Source organism: Maylandia zebra, linkage group LG3 (genome assembly GCF_041146795.1).
Source record: "Maylandia zebra isolate NMK-2024a linkage group LG3, Mzebra_GT3a, whole genome shotgun sequence".
Taxonomy (NCBI): Eukaryota; Metazoa; Chordata; class Actinopteri; order Cichliformes; family Cichlidae; genus Maylandia; species Maylandia zebra.
In genome coordinates this window covers 57,826,566-57,847,506 of record NC_135169.1, presented here as the reverse complement: position 1 = coordinate 57,847,506, position 20,941 = coordinate 57,826,566, and the positions used below count along the sequence as shown (strand labels likewise).

General features: G+C 38.0%; 2 long non-coding RNA genes across 2 annotated transcripts; both read right to left on the bottom strand.

Annotated features, from left to right (window-relative positions):
- Positions 1–7,211: 7,211 nt before the first annotated feature.
- On the bottom strand, positions 7,212–9,271 carry LOC112435003 (uncharacterized). The gene is made up of 3 exons (XR_013097108.1): positions 8,744–9,271; positions 8,524–8,627; positions 7,212–8,419 (listed from the first exon to the last, which is right to left on the bottom strand). It is a non-coding gene; the product is annotated as an uncharacterized LOC112435003 (long non-coding RNA).
- An 8,435-nt stretch (positions 9,272–17,706) lies between these two features.
- Positions 17,707–19,424, bottom strand: LOC143416880 (uncharacterized). Its single transcript, XR_013097138.1, has 2 exons — positions 18,869–19,424; positions 17,707–18,434 (listed from the first exon to the last, which is right to left on the bottom strand). It is a non-coding gene; the product is annotated as an uncharacterized LOC143416880 (long non-coding RNA).
- Positions 19,425–20,941: the final 1,517 nt, after the last annotated feature.

The following is a 20,941-nucleotide window of genomic DNA, read 5'->3' as shown; positions in this document are numbered from 1 at the left end:
GAATTCCTCAGCCCTCAGATATGATTGGCTGGCTTAGAAGCCATGAAGGCCCCAATATGCAAATTTGAATGCCTCAGGACACATATATGATTGGCTGGGAAACCGTGCAGGCCCTGATTTGAAAATTTGAATGTCTAAGTCCTCACAGAGGATTGGCTGCCTGGGGACCTGGCAGAAATATATAGAAATATATAGAAATACTATGATTAAGCATAAATACTACATTTAGTAGAAATACTATGTTTTAGCACAAATACTATAAAAAGCAGAAATACTATAATTTAGCAGAAATACTATATTAAGCACAAATCCTATAAAAAGCAGAAATAGGATGATTAAGCATAAACACTACATTTAGTAGAAATATTATGTTTGAGCAAAAATCCTATAAAAAGCAGAAATACTATATTAGGCACAAATCCCATAAAAAGCAGAAATAGTATGATTAAGCATAAATACTACATTTAGTAGAAATACTATGTTTTAGCACAAATAGTATAAAAAGCAGAAATACTGTAATTTAGCAAAAATACTATATTAGGCACAAATCTTATAAAATAGCAGAAATAGTATGATTTAGCACAATAGTAATCAGTTAAACAGAAAAATTGGAAAAGCAAAATGGACAGCTGAAAAAATGCTCAACATGCTGAGGGTCCCTCAAATATACTTGTTAAATGAAAAAATCAGCAAAAAAATGCACAGGGAGAGAGAAGTAAGTTTCTAGGTCAGCCTGGGAGCTGCTGAATTTGAATCCACCAATCAGAGAGCCTGTGTACTTTTTCCCGCCAAAACATGTGCCTCTTTTTACACACGCAGCACAGAGAGGCACAGGATTATTGCAGCCTATTTCTCATAGTGAGGACTCCCCTCAAACAAATGACCATAATTTCCAAACCGTAGGGGCTAGAGCGGTCATTCTTACACCGTTTTGTTCAGAAGAGATGGAGGAATCTTCCAGTGTTTACAATTTATCATTAAAATATGAATTATTAAAGATATTTGACTTCTAATGCACCATAACTGAGTAGAGCGAAGCAAATACTGCCTTGACTTGCCCTCAAACAACGCTTTGTAACTCGAAATCTATTTGGAGTATCGATATCATTCTTTCACCGTAAGAGACAGCAGGCTTTGGTGAACAGTCATGGAAATTTTCAGGTCTCTGTGGAAATCCAAAAAAAAGTTATGACGAGAGAAAAAAGTGGTTCATTTCCACAGTTTGAAATCTGAAGAAATCTGAGCGAAGGACGAATTTCCTACCCTCAAACAAGTCCAACTCATTTCAGAACGGTAATAGGTGAGAAAGAAATTCTTGAATTGTGAGCGTCAGGGGTGTCTGAAGATATTCGGGGACAAGCCTCATGTCTTAACTTTGCTTCGTTAAGGAGATATGACGATTCGAATATGCCTCTCATTACAGAAATCCAGCGATGATTTTGAACAAGCTCTCCATTGACTTTATATGGAGAGTTTTGAGACCTTGTGTTGGTCTGAGGAGATTTGCAAAAATTCTATAAATCCCACAACAATGATAGTGACATTTTCTGAAAGCCAGCAAAAATACCTACGTTTTGATGTATAATTTGTGGAAGTTGAGTGAAAATTGAGCAAGTAGCAAGAAGTTGTTCGGACATGAAGTGAAAATTGCAAAACCTTCAGTGACACACTGGAAGCCAAGAGCATAGCAACCATAACAACGCATGTATTTTGTGAAAAATCACAATTTTGCAACTCAAAACTTTAAGAGGCATAAAAGTAAAACAGTAAAAGATTTCAAAAAGCTGAATCATACCTGAATAGCCCAATAATTTATGAACATTTTAAAGTTTGAATGGTTGTTCTAGGTGAAAATATGAGGAAGTAGTTAAGTTTCAAAAACAAGCAAATTTTAGCAGAATTGCAGAAGTTTCCCATTCATTTCAATGGGACAAATTAAAGGAAAAAAGTGGAATATTTTAAAAAGTATAATAGTTAAAAATAGCAAAAATCATAGCAAGAAAGAGCAAAAATAGCAGAATAGTTTAAAATTTGAACGGTGAAAATCGGCTGAAAATTGTGGAAGTAGTTAAGTGCCAAAAAGTGTACGGAAGCAACTGGAATAATAATAATAAAGTATAAAGAATAAAGAGAAACAGGAACTCAATAGTGTGGATGCTTAAAGCATCCACACAATAAAGAGAAACAGGAACTCAATAGTGTGGATGCTTAAAGCATCCACACAATAATAATAATAATAAAGATTAGAATAACAATACTGTGAATGCTTTTCAAGCATTCACACTAACTAGAAAGTGCATTTTCTGAAGAAACTGCAGTGTGAATGCTTGAATCTGAATGTATGCACTGAAATGAATTAATTGCTGAATTTTGAGTTAAAAATCTTGAATGAGATTAAAAAAGAAACAAAAAAAAAACGAATTTAACCTGAAAACAAAGGTGCTGAACTGCTAAAAGCTGAAGGTTACACAGAAGAAGGAGTTGGAAAAAAACTGAAAATGTTTTAAATGTAAATTAGAAAACCCTAAGAAATGAGAAAAGAACATTCAGAGTCAGAAAACATCTGAAAGAATATTAAAAGGTCATATTCTTTGAATCACTGTATGACTCAAATGTGATCCCTCCACTTTGATCCACACAGTTTAAAAAGTTTAAATGCCTGAGCTTTGAAAGATACGGTGTTGGAAAGAGAACAATAATGGCGACAATTTGAGGGTAAAATGATGGCTTTAACACTGTGGACACAGCAGCAGTTGAAAGAGAAGTGCTTAAGATGAATCTTGGCAGAGTGGCAGGCAGAGCTCGTTAAGCAGGCAGGTGTGAGCCTGGTTGCTATAGTGACCGCACCCAATGGCTCCATACACACGTACACAGACATGCGCCTCACTTTTGCTGCTTAAAATGAACAGAAAAGTCAGGCCGAAACAAATCGTTCCCAAATGAAAAGTAAAAGTCGTATTGACGAAATTCTTTCACCGTGAGCGACAGCAATGTCTAGTCTACCTAATTCTCAGTTTTCATGCCTGTGGAGCTTATTATATGGACGTGGTGACAGTGTAAAGACACCATGCTCTTCTGATTTTCAAACGAACCTTCTGAGCAAGTTTAACATTAGAGTCTATGGAAGAGTTGGAGGGAGGAGGCTGTGCATTGGTGGCATTTATGAAAAAACCATAACACCTAGTACAATAGTAAACACATTGGATGAAAGAGGACAGCGATGGCTACATTTTGAGGGTAAAATCATACCTGTAGAGCAAACGCTGCGGACACAGCAGCAGTTTTAAAAAAGATTTTAAGATAAATTTTTTTGCTCCTCTCACTCTAGCAGTTGAGCTGTCTCACTCTAGCCCCAACATTCCGTCCCATACACACCCATTATAAACTCTGAAACGGGTGAAAAAACATCATGAAACTTAAACTGGAACTGAAGAAAAAGTATAATAGATATTGAAAAGATAAATACAAGTTGAATAGTTGAATGTCTTGTCTTCGTTTTAAAGTTTGAATGGTGGCTCTATGTCAATGTATGTGGAAGTAGTAAGAGTTTAAAAATGAGTAAGTTGAATGAGGATTTGAAGGGTCTCCCCATTGAAATACATTATAAATTTTTGTTGAAAAAAGTTGAATAAAATTAAAAATATAAATGTTAAAAATATGAAAAATAGAAGCAGTGTTGTTCAAAAGAATAGGAATCTAACGGTGTTTGAATGGTTTTTCTAAGTTGAACGGTTTTGAAGTTATAGGATTACAAAAAACGTACGGAAAAATAAAATATAACTAGAAAGTGCATTTTCTGAAGAAACTGCAGTGTGAATGCTTGAATCTGAATGTATGCACTGAAATGAATTAATTGCTGAATTTTGAGTTAAAAATATTAAATGAAATTAAAAAAAAACCAAAAAAAAACAACCCAAATTTAACCTGAAAACAAAAGTGCTGAACTGCTAAAAGCTGAAGGTTACACAGAAGAAGAAGTTGGAAAAAAGCTGAAAATGTTTTAATTGTAAATTAGAAAACCCTAAGAAATGAGAAAAGAACCTTTAGAGTCAGAAAACATCTGAATGAATATTAAAAGGTCATATTCTTTGAATCACTGAATGACTAAAATGTGATCCCTCCACTTGGATCCACACAGTTTAAAAAGTTTACATCTCTGAGCTTTGAAAGACAAGATGTTGGAAAGAGAACAACGATGGCGACGTTTTGAGGGTAAAATGATGGCTTTAACACTGTGGACACAGCAGCAGTTGAAAGAGAAGTGTTTAAGATGAATCTTGGCAGAGTGGCAGGCAGAGCTCGTTAAGCAGGCAGGTGTGAGCCTGGTTGCTATAGTGACCGCACCCAATGGCTCCATACACACGACACAGACATGCACCTCACTTTTGCTGCTTAAAATGAACAGAAAAGTCAGGCCGAAACAAATCGCTCCCAAATGAAAAGTAAAAGTCGTATTGACAAAATTCTTTCACCGTGAGCGACAGCAATGTCTAGTCTACCTAATTCTCAGTTTTCATGCCTGTGGAGCTTATTATATGGACGTGGTGACAGTAGAAAGACACCATGCTCTTCTGATTTTCAAACGAACCTTCTGAGCCATTTTAACATTAGAGTCTATGGAAGAGTTGGAGGGAGGAGGCTGTGCATTGGTGACATTTATGAAAGAACCATAACACCTAGTACAATAGTAAACACATTGGATGAAAGAGGACAGCCATGGCTACGTTTTGAGGGTAAAATCATACCTGTAGAGCAAACGCTGCGGACACAGCAGCAGTTTTAAAAAAGATTTTAAGATTAATTTTTTTGCTCCTCTCACTCTAGCAGTTGAGCTGCCTCACTCTAGCCCCAACATTCCGTCCCATACACACCCATTATAAACTCTGAAACGGGTGAAAAAACATCATGAAACTTAAACTGGAACTGAAGAAAAAGTATAATAGATATTGAAAAGATAAATACAAGTTGAATAGTTGAATGTCTTGTCTTCGTTTTAAAGTTTGAATGGTGGCTCTATGTCAACGTATGTGGAAGTAGTAGGAGTTTAAAAATGAGTAAGTTGAATGAGAATTTTAAGGGTCTCCCCATTGAAATACATGGGAAATTTTGGGAAATTTTTGTTGAATAAAGTTGAATAAAATTAAAAATATAAATGTTAAAAATATGAAAAATAGAAGCAGTGTTGTCCAAAAGAATAGGAATCTAACGGTGTTTGAATGGTTTTTCTAAGTTGAACGGTTTTGAAGGAGTAGGATTACAAAAAACGTACGGAATAGATAAAATATAATAACTAGAAAGTGCATTTTCTGAAGAAACTGCAGTGTGAATGCTTGAATCTGAATGTATGCACTGAAATGAATTAATTGCTGAATTTTGAGTTAAAAATATTGAATGAGATTAAAAAAAAACAAAAAAAAAAAACGAATTTAACCTGAAAACAAAGGTGCTGAACTGCTAAAAGCTGAAGGTTACACAGAAGAAGGAGTTGGAAAAAAACTGAAAATGTTTTAAATGTAAATTAGAAAACCCTAAGAAATGAGAAAAGAACATTTAGAGTCAGAAAACATCTGAATGAATATTAAAAGGTCATATTCTTTGAATCACTGAATGACTCAAATGTGATCCCTCCACTTTGATCCACACAGTTTAAAAAGTTTAAATGCCTGAGCTTTGAAAGATACGGTGTTGGAAAGAGAACAATAATGGCGACAATTTGAGGGTAAAATGATGGCTGTAACACTGTGGACACAGCAGCAGTTGAAAGAGAAGTGTTTAAGATGAATCTTGGTACAGTGGCAGGCAGAGCTCGTTAAGCAGGCAGGTGTGAGCCTGGTTGCTATAGTGACCGCACCCAATGGCTCCATACACACGTACACAGACATGCGCCTCACTTTTGCTGCTTAAAATGAACAGAAAAGTCAGGCCGAAACAAATCGTTCCCAAATGAAAAGTAAAAGTCGTATTGACGAAATTCTTTCACCGTGAGCGACAGCAATGTCTAGTCTACCTAATTCTCAGTTTTCATGCCTGTGGAGCTTATTATATGGACGTGGTGACAGTGGAAAGACACCATGCTCTTCTGATTTTCAAACGAACCTTCTGAGCCATTTTAACATTAGAGTCTATGGAAGAGTTGGAGGGAGGAGGCTGTGCATTGGTGACATTTATGAAAGAACCATAACACCTAGTACAATAGTAAACACATTGGATGAAAGAGGACAGCCATGGCTACGTTTTGAGGGTAAAATCATACCTGTAGAGCAAACGCTGCAGACACAGCAGCAGTTTTAAAAAAGATTTTAAGATTAATTTTTTTGCTCCTCTCACTCTAGCAGTTGAGCTGCCTCACTCTAGCCCCAACATTCCGTCCCATACACACCCATTATAAACTCTGAAACGGGTGAAAAAACATCATGAAACTTAAACTGGAACTGAAGAAAAAGTATAATAGATATTGAAAAGATAAATACAAGTTGAATAGTTGAATGTCTTGTCTTCGTTTTAAAGTTTGAATGGTGGCTCTATGTGAACGTATGTTGAAGTAGTAAGAGTTTAAAAATGAGTAAGTTGAATGAGAATTTGAAGGGTCTCCCCATTGAAATACATGGGAAATTTTTGTTGAATAAAGTTGAATAAAATTAAAAATATAAATGTTAAAAATGAGAAAAATAGAAGCAATGTTGTCCAAAATAATAGGAATCTAACGATGTTTGAATGGTTTTTCTAAGTTGAACGGTTTTGAAGGAGTAGGCTTTCAAAAAACGTACGGAAAAATAAAATATAATAACTAGAAAGTGCATTTTCTGAAGAAACTGCAGTGTGAATGCTTGAATCTGAATGTATGCACTGAAATGAATTAATTGCTGAATGTTAAGTTAAAAATCTGAATGAGCTGGAAAATACAGAATTTTTAACCTGAAAATAAAAGTGCAGAACTTTTGAAAGCTGATGTTTACACAGAAGAAGTTGGAAAAAGCTAAGCATGTTTAAAATGTAAATAATAAAAAGATGAGTAATGACAAAAGAAAATTTAGAGTCAGAAAACCTCTGAATGAATATTAAAAGTTCATATTCTTCTAATTGAAATGAACTTAAAAGATGAACAAACATTCTGCAGAAAATACAAACTTTAATATACAGCATGATGTTTTTCAGACATATACACATGTGTATATCATGTTTAATAGTATTACAAACATCAATTTGTTTTGTATGTCATAGAAAATAACATAAAAATCTTAAGTCATATTTTACAGCTTCTTTCTGAAAAGGACTGGTAGAATAAAGAAAAATAACTAAATTAAATAACTAAATAAAAAATAATGAGCAACATATGAAATACATGAAAATTCAACTTTTAAAACCACAATCCTGAACCTTTAAATTGTGTTGGTTTCTTAGAACATGGCTGAACAGCTTTTTCTATCGGTCTACTTAATCTTCTGATCTGTCTACACATCTTTTTATTACTCATTCTTTTTTATGTTTTAATGTAAACAGAGTCCACACAGTGGTAAAAGAGAACTGTATAGAGATTTGTGAGTAAACTCAAATGAAAGCCTAAGGTGGTGACACAGTTTAACACATGCAAATAATCAAATAAACACATTAGTCCTTTTTGTGAACATGGATAAATAAGTATCAATACAGCATTGTTCAGCCATGCCACTAAATGCTTTTTTACACATTGTTTTAACCTGGGCTCAGACACAAAGTCCCAAATTTAGTTAGTCCCTGACTTTGAGTTGTGGTTATGACTAATTATTATACACAAGGCTTTATCTATCTAAACTCTAAGGACACAAATATGAAAAAACCTATACTTACCAGCTGATACCCCACACTACACACTAGGTGTGCCATGTGACCTGAAACTTTGGTACAAAATCATCATAATCATTCTGTTAACACTGTTTTTTAACACTGTTTGTGTTGCTGTTCAGCAGTTTAAAATGTTTTAGATTGGATTACATGGAATGAATTTGAATTTTCTTGGGGGGTTTTTGTATGTGTTTCGTTCTCAGCAGATTTTTTCTTCCATACTGTTGAATTCCAGTTACCACATTTCTGGTCATATGACATCCCAAGTGCCCACTTAAAAAAATCCCCACAGTTAATTCAACATTAAAACAAAATAAAAAAAATGTTAAATAAATAAAGGTTTGCTCTGTGATGAAATATTAAATAAGCATACATTGTACAGAGCACTAACAATGAAAACAATCCTTTAGCCTGTTGATCAGAGAGAGGCAGTCATTATGTCCATTTAAAACCTGTAATCACAGAGCACAATGTTTCTGTGAAACTATGAAGTCCCATATGATCCTCATCACGTCCAGTGACTTCAGAGTGGATCCTCCCTGTCATCCGGCCAGTGTTTGATGTGTGGCAAGCAGCACAGAAGCAGGATAGCTGAGGACTTTAAAAGAAGAGCAGAAAACGGGAACATATGTAGTTGTAAATGTAAATATCAGTGATACTTGTCTTGTCAAAGGGAATAAAATAATGAAAATGTTAACTTACACACTCATTTAGAGAGGATCTTGACACTGCACAGAGGAGGCACAGTCAGTCTGACAATGATGGTGATCTCCAGGGATGTTTTCCTGCAGCAACATTCCTGCCAACTGGCCATATGATCCAGAGTAGTTGGTTTGTAATGAACAGAAAGGTGTATATGTTAGGTAGTGTGCACTCAGAGCTGGTCCTAAGAAACAAACACATCCTGTAATAAACTGAATACCTGTAGTAGTGCTGCTGCAAATATGAAGCCCTTCTATCATGAGTGGTTTCAAAGAAGGTGTTTTGGAGGCTCAGTCACAGAAACTGTGCAGTCTGTTCAGTCCTGAGTGTCTCAGCTCTGATGGGGATGGATCACAGAGGGAAACACCTGAGTACAGACATTACAATACACTCTAACACTCCTAAGGTCAAGTGAAAACACAATTTAAACACTTCACAAAGAATGAATACATGTTTTCATGGAAATTATGTCATTAACCCTTTTTGTTGTGAGTAAATCTCACCGACTGCTTGTGGGACAAGCTAGAAGGAGGACTTATCACAGAATGTCTCCTGTGCTCCAGATGTGAAGTCTCACGCTCTGATCGTACGGCGATGAAGATGGTGATGATGAAGCCTCTCTGATCTGTGGCATTACAGTTTCTAGCTGCTATGTGCTTCACACTGTTGGATCTTACATGTGAAGCTTGGAGAAGACACAGGAGGACTGTGTCTCTCTTAAAAAAGAAAAAGAAAAAAGGAAACCTAACACCCCCCCCCCTCAGCTCCCACCGTAAACCCCCCCCCACTCAACTCCCAACCTCACACTATCCAATGTCTATACAAATGTAGGGTATCAGCTGGTAACAGAAAGCAAGTGTTACATATGTACTACTTATGTAACACTGCTGAAACATTTCTGGCCAGAAATGTGCAGTTATCAACCCAGACCCACCCTGATGATTGCACTGGCCGAAACATGATAAAAGCTCATAAAAATTTATGTTTCATAGTAAAATTGGTCCAAAAATATAATCGTATACTTTTGAAAAAGTTTAAAGTTTATAACAAACCAAAATAATAACATTTTTGTAAATAGTATTTCAAAATAGAGGCACACATAAAGTGGCTTAACTGTCATTATTGCTGTAATTAGGTTTGTTTGTTTTTTTAAAAAGCAACCTTTAGTCATTGTTGTTTTCTCAGAAACAATGAAGAAGCTGTTGAACATTTATGTGTTGTGTAGGCAATCCTCTGGTCCACCCTCCCTCCCTCCCAGCCACAGTGAGACTGGGGCAGCCTGGCAGGATGTTGAAGCCTGGCTGCAGAGAGGATATGCCTACACTATTCATTTTAAACTGCTATATTTGATTTTTCTGACATTTATAGGTTACTGTTAGTGAATTTTAGATTTTCTGTAATAAATAAAATTGTCATCTTTTACTGATATCATTACTTAATTCATGTAATTGTATTTTATGTAAACAATTCAACCATTATACTGCAATGCAGAGCGTCAACTTTTAAATATCGCTCTACTTTCTTAAGTCATTCAAAAATATAGATATTACTTACTGTATTCAAAGATCTAGATCATGAATCATCACAGGACAATACACAGTATACTGGGTCATGGTAACTATGGTAGGTCTTCATGACTCCAGAATGGAGACATCGATCTGACTGAGAAATGAAAATTAGGTCAAGCAGTGTTTTCTTCTCTGTGGTAGGGGCAGTGATGACCTGTGCGTATCCCCTAGACTCAAACAGCTCCAGGATTGGTTTGTTTGCACTGGATAAAACATTCTCATTAAAATCACCACAAACTATGATGGGATGACAGTCCATGATCTCCAATGAGTCTAATAGGCTTACCAGGTTTTTCAGGAATGGCCTCAGAGTGTAGTCTGGAGGTCTGTATACAACTGCAATCAGAGCACTGACTGGTGCTTCAACCTTTAAAGCCAGAAATTCAAGGTCAGTTACATTATGGATGTACTGTTTTTCATGCACTTGAATGTCACTTTTCACATAAACAGCAACTCCACCACCACTTCTGTTTGCCATCTGGGGAAAGTTTGTGTAGGACAGGTGTCTGTTGCGTTTGAACAAATTGTAATTTTCCAAGTTGAGACTCTCTGCGACAAAAGAGCCCCGCAGGTGTGTTTCTGTTAGGCACAAAACATCTGCTAGACACAATTCATGGTGACTTTTGATGTCATTAATGTGAGCTGGCAGTCCCTCTGTATTATGATGAACAATGGTGAAAACCTCTGACCTGCTCAGTGTTTGCCTCACGTGTAGAAGAGGCATCATGTCATCAAGGTTGGCTTGTCTCATGTTCTCAAGCGCTGCAGTGATTTCTGGGTTGGTGAATATTTTTTTCTCCTCCATATCAAGAAGATACAGTCCACTGAGAGACGTCACTCTACTGACAGCTACGTAGGCCATGCCGGGCTCAAAAATGCTCTTAAGAGAGACAACAGCTGATGTAGTTGTCATACCCTGTACCTTATGTATTGTACATGCAAAGGCCAGCTTCACTGGGAACTGTCTTCGTACCACTCCTTTCTGCTTCAGATTCTCCTCTGCTCTCTCAATGTACACCATATCGTCTGCTGGTGTGCGGTTATTCTTTCCAGATGTCTCATTATCCATTTTAAGTCCAAGCTTGATGATGTGTTGGTCATTTTCAGAGTAAACTACTCTAAGTAGTATTCCAAAAGCTCCATTAACCAAACCATTTTGTATGTCAATGTTTCTGGTGAGCATGACACGAGCTCCTTCTGCAACTTTCAGTGTGTCTGGTAACTCGTTTTTACCTCCTTTCAATGGTCTGTCTTGAAGTGCCATTCTGCCAGTTCTAGGATCTTTTCTATAATCATCTGCATGGATGTCAATGATATGAGTGTGGAGCAGAGCCAGTGTTGAAGAGTTGTGTGCATCCACTTCTTTATTAGTTGCAAAAATGTGCAATGCATCAGTCGGACAATGGGCTGGTTCAGTTATGGCCTGTAACAACAAATTTCTATCTGCTTCGCAAAGCTCATCCAACTTTCCTTTTACACGAATTCTGTTCAGCATCTCAGCAAAGACAACATCATCTTTCTGACGCATAATCTCAGTCAGAGTGATCATCTGAAAATGCTCCCGCCACAGGTCGATCTCAGACGGGTCGTGCACACAGAGAGGTTTAGACTGTCGCACTGGGGGTAGCTGATAGAAGTCTCCGACAGCAATGACTGACATGCCCCCAAAGGGTCTCCGAGTCCCTTTGATCTGTTTGAGTCTTGCATCTACATATGCAAACAGATGTCTTGACACCATAGACACTTCGTCAATGACGATTATTTCAGCATTCAAAAGTTCTGATCTGACTTCATCCAGCTGATTGCCAAGTCCCTGAATGGGAGGTTTTAAGCTTCTAGGCAGCTTGAGAAGAGAATGCAGTGTTGTTCCAGAAATGTTAAAAGCTGCAGTCCCAGTGAAAGCAGTTAACAGGACGGTGGGTTTTGATATGTCAACGTCGTCTGCATATCTGGGCACTTTGCTCAGTATCTTAGATGCTTCTGAGTAGATGCATTTGATTAGATGTGATTTTCCTGTTCCAGCACCACCATTAATATAAAAGAAAAACTGCTCTGGATTTAGAGCACAGACTCTTTTAATGCACCAGTCTCTAACTGCATAAAATATGCAGGCTTGCTTCTTATTCAGATTTTGAAACATCTGACGTAACAATGTGGGATCAATAGCAGGGGGTTCCCTGATGGCTCTGACTTCTGTTGAAGCATCAGCCTGACGGCTGTAGTCGGGCACATCTTCCTGTTCATTTTCATTGTCTCGCTCTCTTTCTTGTTCGACAAGTGGCAACCTTACGAGATCTGATTCAGGTGCCAGATTACACCATTCGTCAGTCACACCTCTGTTCTGCTCATATTCCTCAACAGCGCTCTCGATCTCTTCACTGTTTTTCTCATATTTTTCTCTGTTTCTTTTGACAATGTGTTGCACGTACTCAAGATGGTCAGTACCTGGTAGCTGTACACAGCCAGCACCATAGAAAGCCTGATAGGTTGGCAACGATGGTGTTTTCAGTTCGTGGTCTGAACGATGAGGAAGGTACAGTTTAAGCAGTCTTCCGTAATATTGCTCTGGATGTTTTTCTTGTGAGCAGCGGTGAAATCTGATGATAGCAGGCTTATTGTTTTTGCGCCTTTGCACAAACCCCATCTCATTGAGAAGGGGCAAAACATCTTTACCTTTTTTCTGTTGGCCATAGACAATCCTGCAAGTAGCAGCAAAGTCTGCCATGCACATCTCCTCATACTCTGGTGTTTCAGGTCTGGCTTTGTATTTGTCATTCAAAGATGTCATCCAAACATTGGAAGACTCAGGTGTTGTGTTGTCCAGAACTGACAGGGGACGACTCATTTTCACAGGATTATCATCAGTTGGAATGAATATTACAGCACGTGAGCATTGCTTCATGTGAAGACCACATGCACGAGCAACACACTCCTGTGCACTGATCTCTCGCTTCTTTGAATATGCCTGCATGACGGCTCTCATTTCATCGCACTCATTTACACTGTCCTTATGGGAGTTCTCAATGACAGTTTTCAGGTACTCAGATAGCCCGCCCTCTTTTTTTGATATATATTTCATTAAATAATTTGCAGCACCAAAAGCATCTAAAACAAAGCTTATGTCGATATTACTGTTCCAGGCTTCAAGCAGATGTGGATTATAGCCGTTTATCCAAGAGTCTTTTGGATCACGCTTTAGTATGATCGTACTCCTCATGTTCATTTTATTCAGGTATCTCTCATATTCTGCATGTGTCAACTTGCATCTTTCCAAGAGCTGCTCTAAACTCATGGAAGCAGTTTCAGGTTCATTCAGCAGCTGGTTCAGTGGTCTGAGCTTGTTCTTTGCCGTTTCTACTTCCAGTGCATCATCCTCACTGGGTCTTGTGATCATTGTCTCATTGCAGGGTGGTTTGGGAAAACCAAAACGGCACCCGGAGCTTAAACTCCTAAAGCACGTCTTTGTGTGGTTCTTACTGTGTTTTTGCACTTCTGTTACTTTTTTGTACAGTTCAGGTTGTTTATGTGGATCAGGCAGCTGAGCTGTGATGTATTTGTTTATAAAATCAAGAACAGTTTGCTCATCATCCTCCTCAAACACAGGAGCACCTTCTACCCACAGGAGGCAGTGTATGTGTGGGCTTCCTCTGTGCTGAAACTCAACTCTGTAAAAGTAGTCAATGACTTTGCCAAGTGGCTCTGCAGGAGATAAGAGTAAATCTCTGAATAATGCTTCAACTCTCTTGTCAAACATGCGCATTGTTGTGACAGGATTGCTTCTCAGGATGTCACACTTTGCTGACCAATCGAGTCCTTCAAAATTCACTTGTTCACCTTGCTGCCTTGTTATTGCCTCGATCACTTCAGGCCAGCGCATTTCAGCAGCTGAAAATGTGCAAAAGAACGTGGGAGTTCCCAACTGTCTGATCATGGCAAAAAGATCTCTTGTTGTTTTCTCCCAATAGGCTGGGGTTCCTCTCAGAGGCTGCATGAATCTCACTGCATCTTTATTTCGCACCAGTTTCTCCACCTCATGTTTATCTTGTAACATGCCTGAGGTTATTTTTCTACCATCTCTGGTCAGAGGCTTTGCCTTCCTTAACTGTACTGTCATGCTGGATGTAGCCAAGTGTATTTCAGTCACAAACTGTGCAAAGAATAAATAGTTTGTGTCTTTGGCAAAACGATCATCAATGCAGAAAAGTCTTGATTTGAAATACCCACTGGGGGATACTTTGATCAGCCTTCTTTCATCAAGTGTGTTTTGGCCTGTAGGAAACTGCACAGGGAAGGCCATGGCCTCCAGTTTAGGTGTTTTGAAAAAACTTATTGGATTGTTTCTCTCTGCAGGAGCAACAGAGTAGATTCCTTCACTGAAACATAATATCTCCTCAGCCACATCAGGGGGCTGCAAACAGGACTCGAGTGCAAAACCACCATTAGTCAGTCCATCTTCTTGCTCTGAATCATCTCTCATCTGTTCATGTGATTGTTCACCATCACAGGGTAACATGTCAATATCCTGTTCATTTTTATTTTGTGCTTCACTCAGTGCATTTTTCTCACAGCTGTCAATTTCCATTAAATCAGCCTCATCATAATCGTCCTCATTCATGTTTTCATCATCATCTTCATCAGGAAGTGTTGGATCACACAGCTCAGCATCATCTCTGATGCTCACATCCTTATACTGTGGATGAATCTGCTTGAGTTTATGCAGTGCTTGCACAAGTTTAGACCAGCTTACAGTCTGAAACAGCTGATGACCTTTGTAAGACAAGCGTCTCTTCAATTTTACTCTCATGACCTGAGAATTAATTCTCAATCGAGGTAGTGTTTCAACAGTTTCCTGTACCTCTGATGGGACACAGACCACATTTCCTCTAATTGCTCTTTGTCTGCCTTTGGGAAGAGGAATGATCTTGGCAAATGGTATGCACTTGGCTATGAGATGTCTCTCCAGTATGTTGAGATCAGAAAGTTCAGCTGGAATATCAGCAAGATCCAGTTTATTGGCAACAGCAAGTGCTGGCATGGATCCATTTTTAAGATGATCGTGGCAGGTGTGACAAATCCACTCTCTCTTTCTCTCATCGGGAACATTGCACTGCTCATTTCTGCAGTTTTCATCACAAACATGAACAAACTTTCCTGTCAAACATGTTGCAACCACATGTGGGTTTTTGACATAATTTGACCTTCTGCAGGGTCGTACTTGGTTTGGAAATGAAGCCTTGAAGCATACAGTACATGGGTATGATGGTCCAGCTTTGATTTGTGATTTGAACACAGATATGGCCTCGTTAATCACACTGTTGTCACTCTCTTGGGTTTGTCTGTTCACCCATCTGTATTTCCTTTTTATTTTCATTGCACATCTCATATTGTGCATAATCCTGAAGGCAAGATTACTTTGATACCTGTCTCGCATTAGTTGTTTCATTAGTTGTCTGTGTCTTACTCTGAATGCGTCATCACGTGCATAACGCTGAGTCACTCGAGATCTCTGTCTCTCTCTGAATTCAGGGTTTTCTTGATACCTTTTAGTGATATAGTTTTTTTGTTTTTGTCTAAATTCAGCATTGTCACAGTAGCGTCTTTTAATATATTGTTGTTGTTTCTTTCTGAATTCATCGTTCTCACAGTAGCGTCTTTTAATATATTGTTGTTGTTTCTTTCTGAATTCATCGTTCTCACAGTAGCGTCTTTTAATATATTGTTGTTGTTTCTTTCTGAATTCATCGTTCTCACAGTAGCGTCTTTTAATATATTGTTGTTGTTTCTTTCTGAATTCATCGTTCTCACAGTAGCGTCTTTTAATATATTGTTGTTGTTTCTTTCTGAATTCATCGTTCTCACAGTAGCGTCTTTTAATATATTGTTGTTGTTTCTTTCTAACTGTAGCATTCTCAGAAAAACGTTTTTTAACATATTGTTTTTGTTTCTTTCTGAATTCATCATTTTCACAGTAACGTCTTTTCATATACTGTTGTCTTTTCTGTCTGACTTCAGGATTGTTTTTATATGCCTCGCTTGTGCAAGATTTTTTCTTTTCTTTGTAATTTTTATTTGAAGCATACTTTTGTTGTTCTTTCCTTTTTTGGTTTTCTTTTCTCTTATTTCTGGGTTTCTCTGATGCCATTAATCTTCTTTTCATTTTGTTCCTTTGTTGTTTATTAACTTTTTTCAGTTTTTGTAAAACTATATCAGAAAGGTCACAGGCAGCAACATTTGTTATGGCAGCATTTGATTGACATGAAAAAGCATCACTTGATGGAAGGAAACTTAATTCACTGCATAGTTGTTCAGTTGGTATATTAGGAGGTTCATTCTGATCTTCATATGATGTGAACTGAGTCATTTGGTCTTCTTTTTGTTTCACCATTTGACAAAAGATGTTCTCAGTCAGATCAGTGGTTGTGTTTCTCCTTGGAGAAGAGGGGTTTGCTTCATCAACAGTTGCATCAGAGTGAGTAGGTGCCACAGCAGTGGCAGCTGTTGGTCTGCAGACTGTGTCTGTGATAGTATCACTCAGGTTGACTGTGCTCATACTGTAGAACTGCACAGGCTTCAGCTCATAGTTACAAGAAGGTGATATCTCCATCATTTCATAAGAATCTTGGATCCTCTTAATCATGTCACTGAGGAGTGTGAATTTCAGCATCACTGCTGTACCACGATTACGTGACTGTAGTAGTAGAGGAAGACCACTGGGTGTTCTGGAGTGTGGATCAAAGAAACCATATTTGCTTGATGTGGATCTGAACACTGCTATACACAATCCACTCATAATCAGTAAGGCATACTGCACATCTGACAACAGGCAGCTCAGTCCTGCTTCTAAGCTGAGAAAGGTATCTACTGCTTCCTCTGGAGGTTCTTCAAATGTCCCATACCGGGAAGGCTGTGTCATGTCGACATCATACATAGACCAGCGAGCATCAACTTTGTCTGGCAGCTCATCGGTTGCCAAATGAATATTTTTAGGAAATCTTTTCTTGGCCTCTTTGTACATCACATCACCTTTATCCAAGACCAGATTAAGGTCAGCTGTAGTCATGTTTTCATTCTCATGAAGGAATGCAAGAAATGTGAGTGAGTTACATGTGCACTGCTTGTTTCTGGAGTCTCCATACTTGGGATGAGCCTGGCTGTGAGATGCACAGACCTGTGTAACAGATGGCTGATTTTCAAGGTTCATTCTTTCTGCATGAGATGGTCCTGCCACATCACTGTGACAGCCTCTTTTCAAAAAATCAGCATAACCCACCTGTGGGTCACATGACACCTCATGTTGTTCATTAAATTCATGCTGCAGTCCACTCTTTACAGCATCAGCATAAGATACCTGTTGTACATGTGCAGGAACATGTTGACCTGCCTGTTTGACACCATCAGCATTGGTCTTTGTAGACACACTGTCTTCTGCAGAGCTCTGAGGAAAATCAAACTCAGCCTGTTCACATATTGGTACACTGTGAAACTCATGGAACTTCTTCCAGCGTTGTTTTGCAGCTTGTGACTTTTTCTGCTTCCTTGGCATTTTCACACACCTGTGTTTCTTAGGCTTTAGAAAATATGTTTATAAAATAAGAGTGGCACACACCAGGAGATGTTCTCTTTGTCTTTATATTTCAGTTTTTATTTGTCAGAAACAGTTGTCTTTCGTTTGACAGTTTGTTCTTCAGTCAAGAGAATATTATGCACTCTCTTTATTAGCTTGGCATTTTTCAGCAGCAAGCCAAGAGTGAAAAACAGGTAGAGAGAAAATTTAGAAGAGAGAACAGGCAGAGCAGGAGAGACACGGCTGGGAAATCACAATCAAACCGTGAATTAGAGTTTTCTTTGTTTGTTCTCAGGTAGAGGCAATATATGCACTCCTTATTGCTTTAATGGCTTGGCGTTTTTCAGCAGCAAGCCAAGAGTGAAAAACAGGTAGAGAGAAAATTTAGAAGAGAGAACAGGCAGAGCAGGAGAGACACGGCTTGGAAATCAAACCGCAGATTTTTCTTTGTTTGTTCAGTTTGTTCATAGGTTGAGGCAAAATATGCACTCTTTATTGTTTTGTTGGCTTGGCGTTTTTCAGCAGCAAGCCAAGAGTGAAAAACAGGTAGAGAGAAAATTTAGCAGAGAGAACAGACAGAGCAGGAGAGACACGGCTTTGAAATCAAACCGCAAAAGGATTGTTGGTTTGGCAAAATTTCTCACAAACCACAGAGTGAAATACAGATGGAAAGAAGGCAGAGACAACAGGTGGAGCAAGACAGAGGACAGAGGGGTTTGGGGGTTGGGATGTGAGAGAGAAGACTGGAGATCTGGTCCTTGTTCTTCTTCTTCTACACACTGTGAACAAAAAAACAAGAAAAATATAATAATTTTATTAAAATAATATCACATGGTAATTGTATGAACTAATTGTGACTACTGAAAAAGGACAAAACAAATATTCAAGCTAAACTGTTGTCGGCTGCCATGTGCAAAAAGTTGCATAATTGGGCACTTTTTAAAATAATAAATATTTAATTAAATTCAGCAATAATATTTTTAAATACAAATATGATTGAGTGAATCATTAACTAATCACATGTAGTGTGACTACAAAAATATACGAAAAAAAATATTTAGCCCAATTGTTAAGCTGCACTTGTGTGTATTTGTTATAAAATTGTGTTTAAAAGGTCTAGCAAAAACTTTGAACCCATCACTTTACAGTTTATATTATTCAGATTTTTTATTTTTATTTTGGTCTGCTTCTCTTACAGTATGTGCACACCTACCAGGCAAAGCACAGATGTCAGTCAAGTTCCTGAAAGTGTAAGAGGAGAAATAATATGTTAGTTGTCTGTACAGTGTTATCAGACTAACAGAAATACAAAGCCCACACGACATGATACACTGAACTTATAATTAGCAGGTTATAGAATAATATAGCACACTAAAAGACACAGCAGCCATTTTATAATTCAAACTAATTACCTGAAGTATTGCCACTTATGTAAGACTGTTAGACTGTTACTAGCCTTAGCATTCCAGCTAGCATTAGCACTTCAGTTAATGTTAGCATTGCAGCTAGCGTTAGCATTGCAGCTAGCGTTAGCATTGCAGCTAGCGTTAGCATTCTTACTGTTAAAACTGAGCCACAATGGCAATAATAAAGCTCATTTGTTACTTTTGACTCAGTGACTGCCAATAAATATCACAGGGATATCACAGGAATATTCTTTTTGTCAGTTAACAATTGCTAAGGCTAGTGTTAGCACTATAGCTGGCATTAGCATTAGCATTGAAGCTAGCGTTAGCATTTCAGCTAGCGTTAGCATTGCAGCTAGCGTTAGCATTGCAGCTAGCGTTAGCATTCTTACTGTTAAAACTGAGCCACAATGGCAATAATGAAGCTCATTTGTTACTTTTGTCTCAGTGACCGCCAATAAATATCACAGGGATTTCACAGGAATATTCTTTTTGTCAGTTAACAATTGCTAAGGCTAGTGTTAGCACTATAGCTGGCGTTAGCATTAGCATTGAAGCTAGCGTTAGCACTGCTGCTAACAGCAAAACATCATAAACCTGTATAAATGATAGCGAAGGTTATTCTTTTTTTTTTTTCTTTCTTTATTCTTTGAACTCTGTTGGACTTGATATGTGAGTTTAAATGTCAAACGTATTTTTACCATCATAAAAATAAAACACTGCAGTACTGATTGTATTGTACTTACCACAGCAGAGAGCAAAGCGGAATGACGACAGTTGGTCCAGTGATGGGTTAAAAACAGATGAGGCGTTCAGGTGGTGCTTGGAAATTTGAGCATCAGTTTGAACAGCATTAATGAGCATATACATGTCTGTGTGTTGGTCTGTGTGTGTGACAGACATAGAGAGATAGAGGGAAAAAAATACACTATACTAGTGTACAAATTGGTACTTTTCTCCCAAGTATAAGCGAATGAGTGACATATAGAAAAACAGGGCAACTGGCATTAAATGAGCAAATAAAAAGTATTAAATCTTGAACTGTTTTGTGGGTTTTATTTTAAGACTACTTTGAGTGTATTCGTGGGGAGATAAACTATACAGACTATAAACAGAAACATTAAATGAGATTAGATTAGTTAAACGTTAGTTAAAAGGTGGGGAAATTAACTACAGACAGGTAGATGCTGAGAGCTTTAATTATCCAGTCAGAAAAGATTATTTTAAAGTCATCAACTGACTCCAGATCTGAAAAACCTGTGTGCAGAAGACAAGTCCACCAATACACAATCAGCTTGCATTTAGCAGGGCAATCAGAATGCTCTATTCAGTTGGCCTACACTAACTACTGACATACTATTTGTCTGAATTATTAACGGAGCCAAGATGCAGACTGCTTAAGTAGAGAGCGAGCTTTATTAACACGAAGGCAAAACAAACAGGAACGTGGTGTACAAAAAACACCTAAGAGTAACCTAAACTGGAAAAGGCTAAGCAAAAACAAACATGAAACAGAGATGCAGGGAGATGTAGAAAACATAGGGAAGCCACACAGGGCAACGGAGGGCGATACACAGATGAACCAGCCGCAAACACAAGGCTTAAATACACAGAGGGATAACGAGGGAATGAGACACAGAAGGAGGGCACAGCTGGGAGTAATCAGACATGATTGTCTGACATGTAATCTGAACACACTGAGATTGGACACGGACCTTCAACGTAAAACAGGAAACACACCGACAGAACAAAACCCACACAAACTTAACACAGACTAGGGAACACAGAACATAGGAACATGAAATGTGAAAAAGGAGCACAAAATCCCATAATAATAATAAACTTAAATATAAACAAGGAGTCACAGACTCTGGATAATG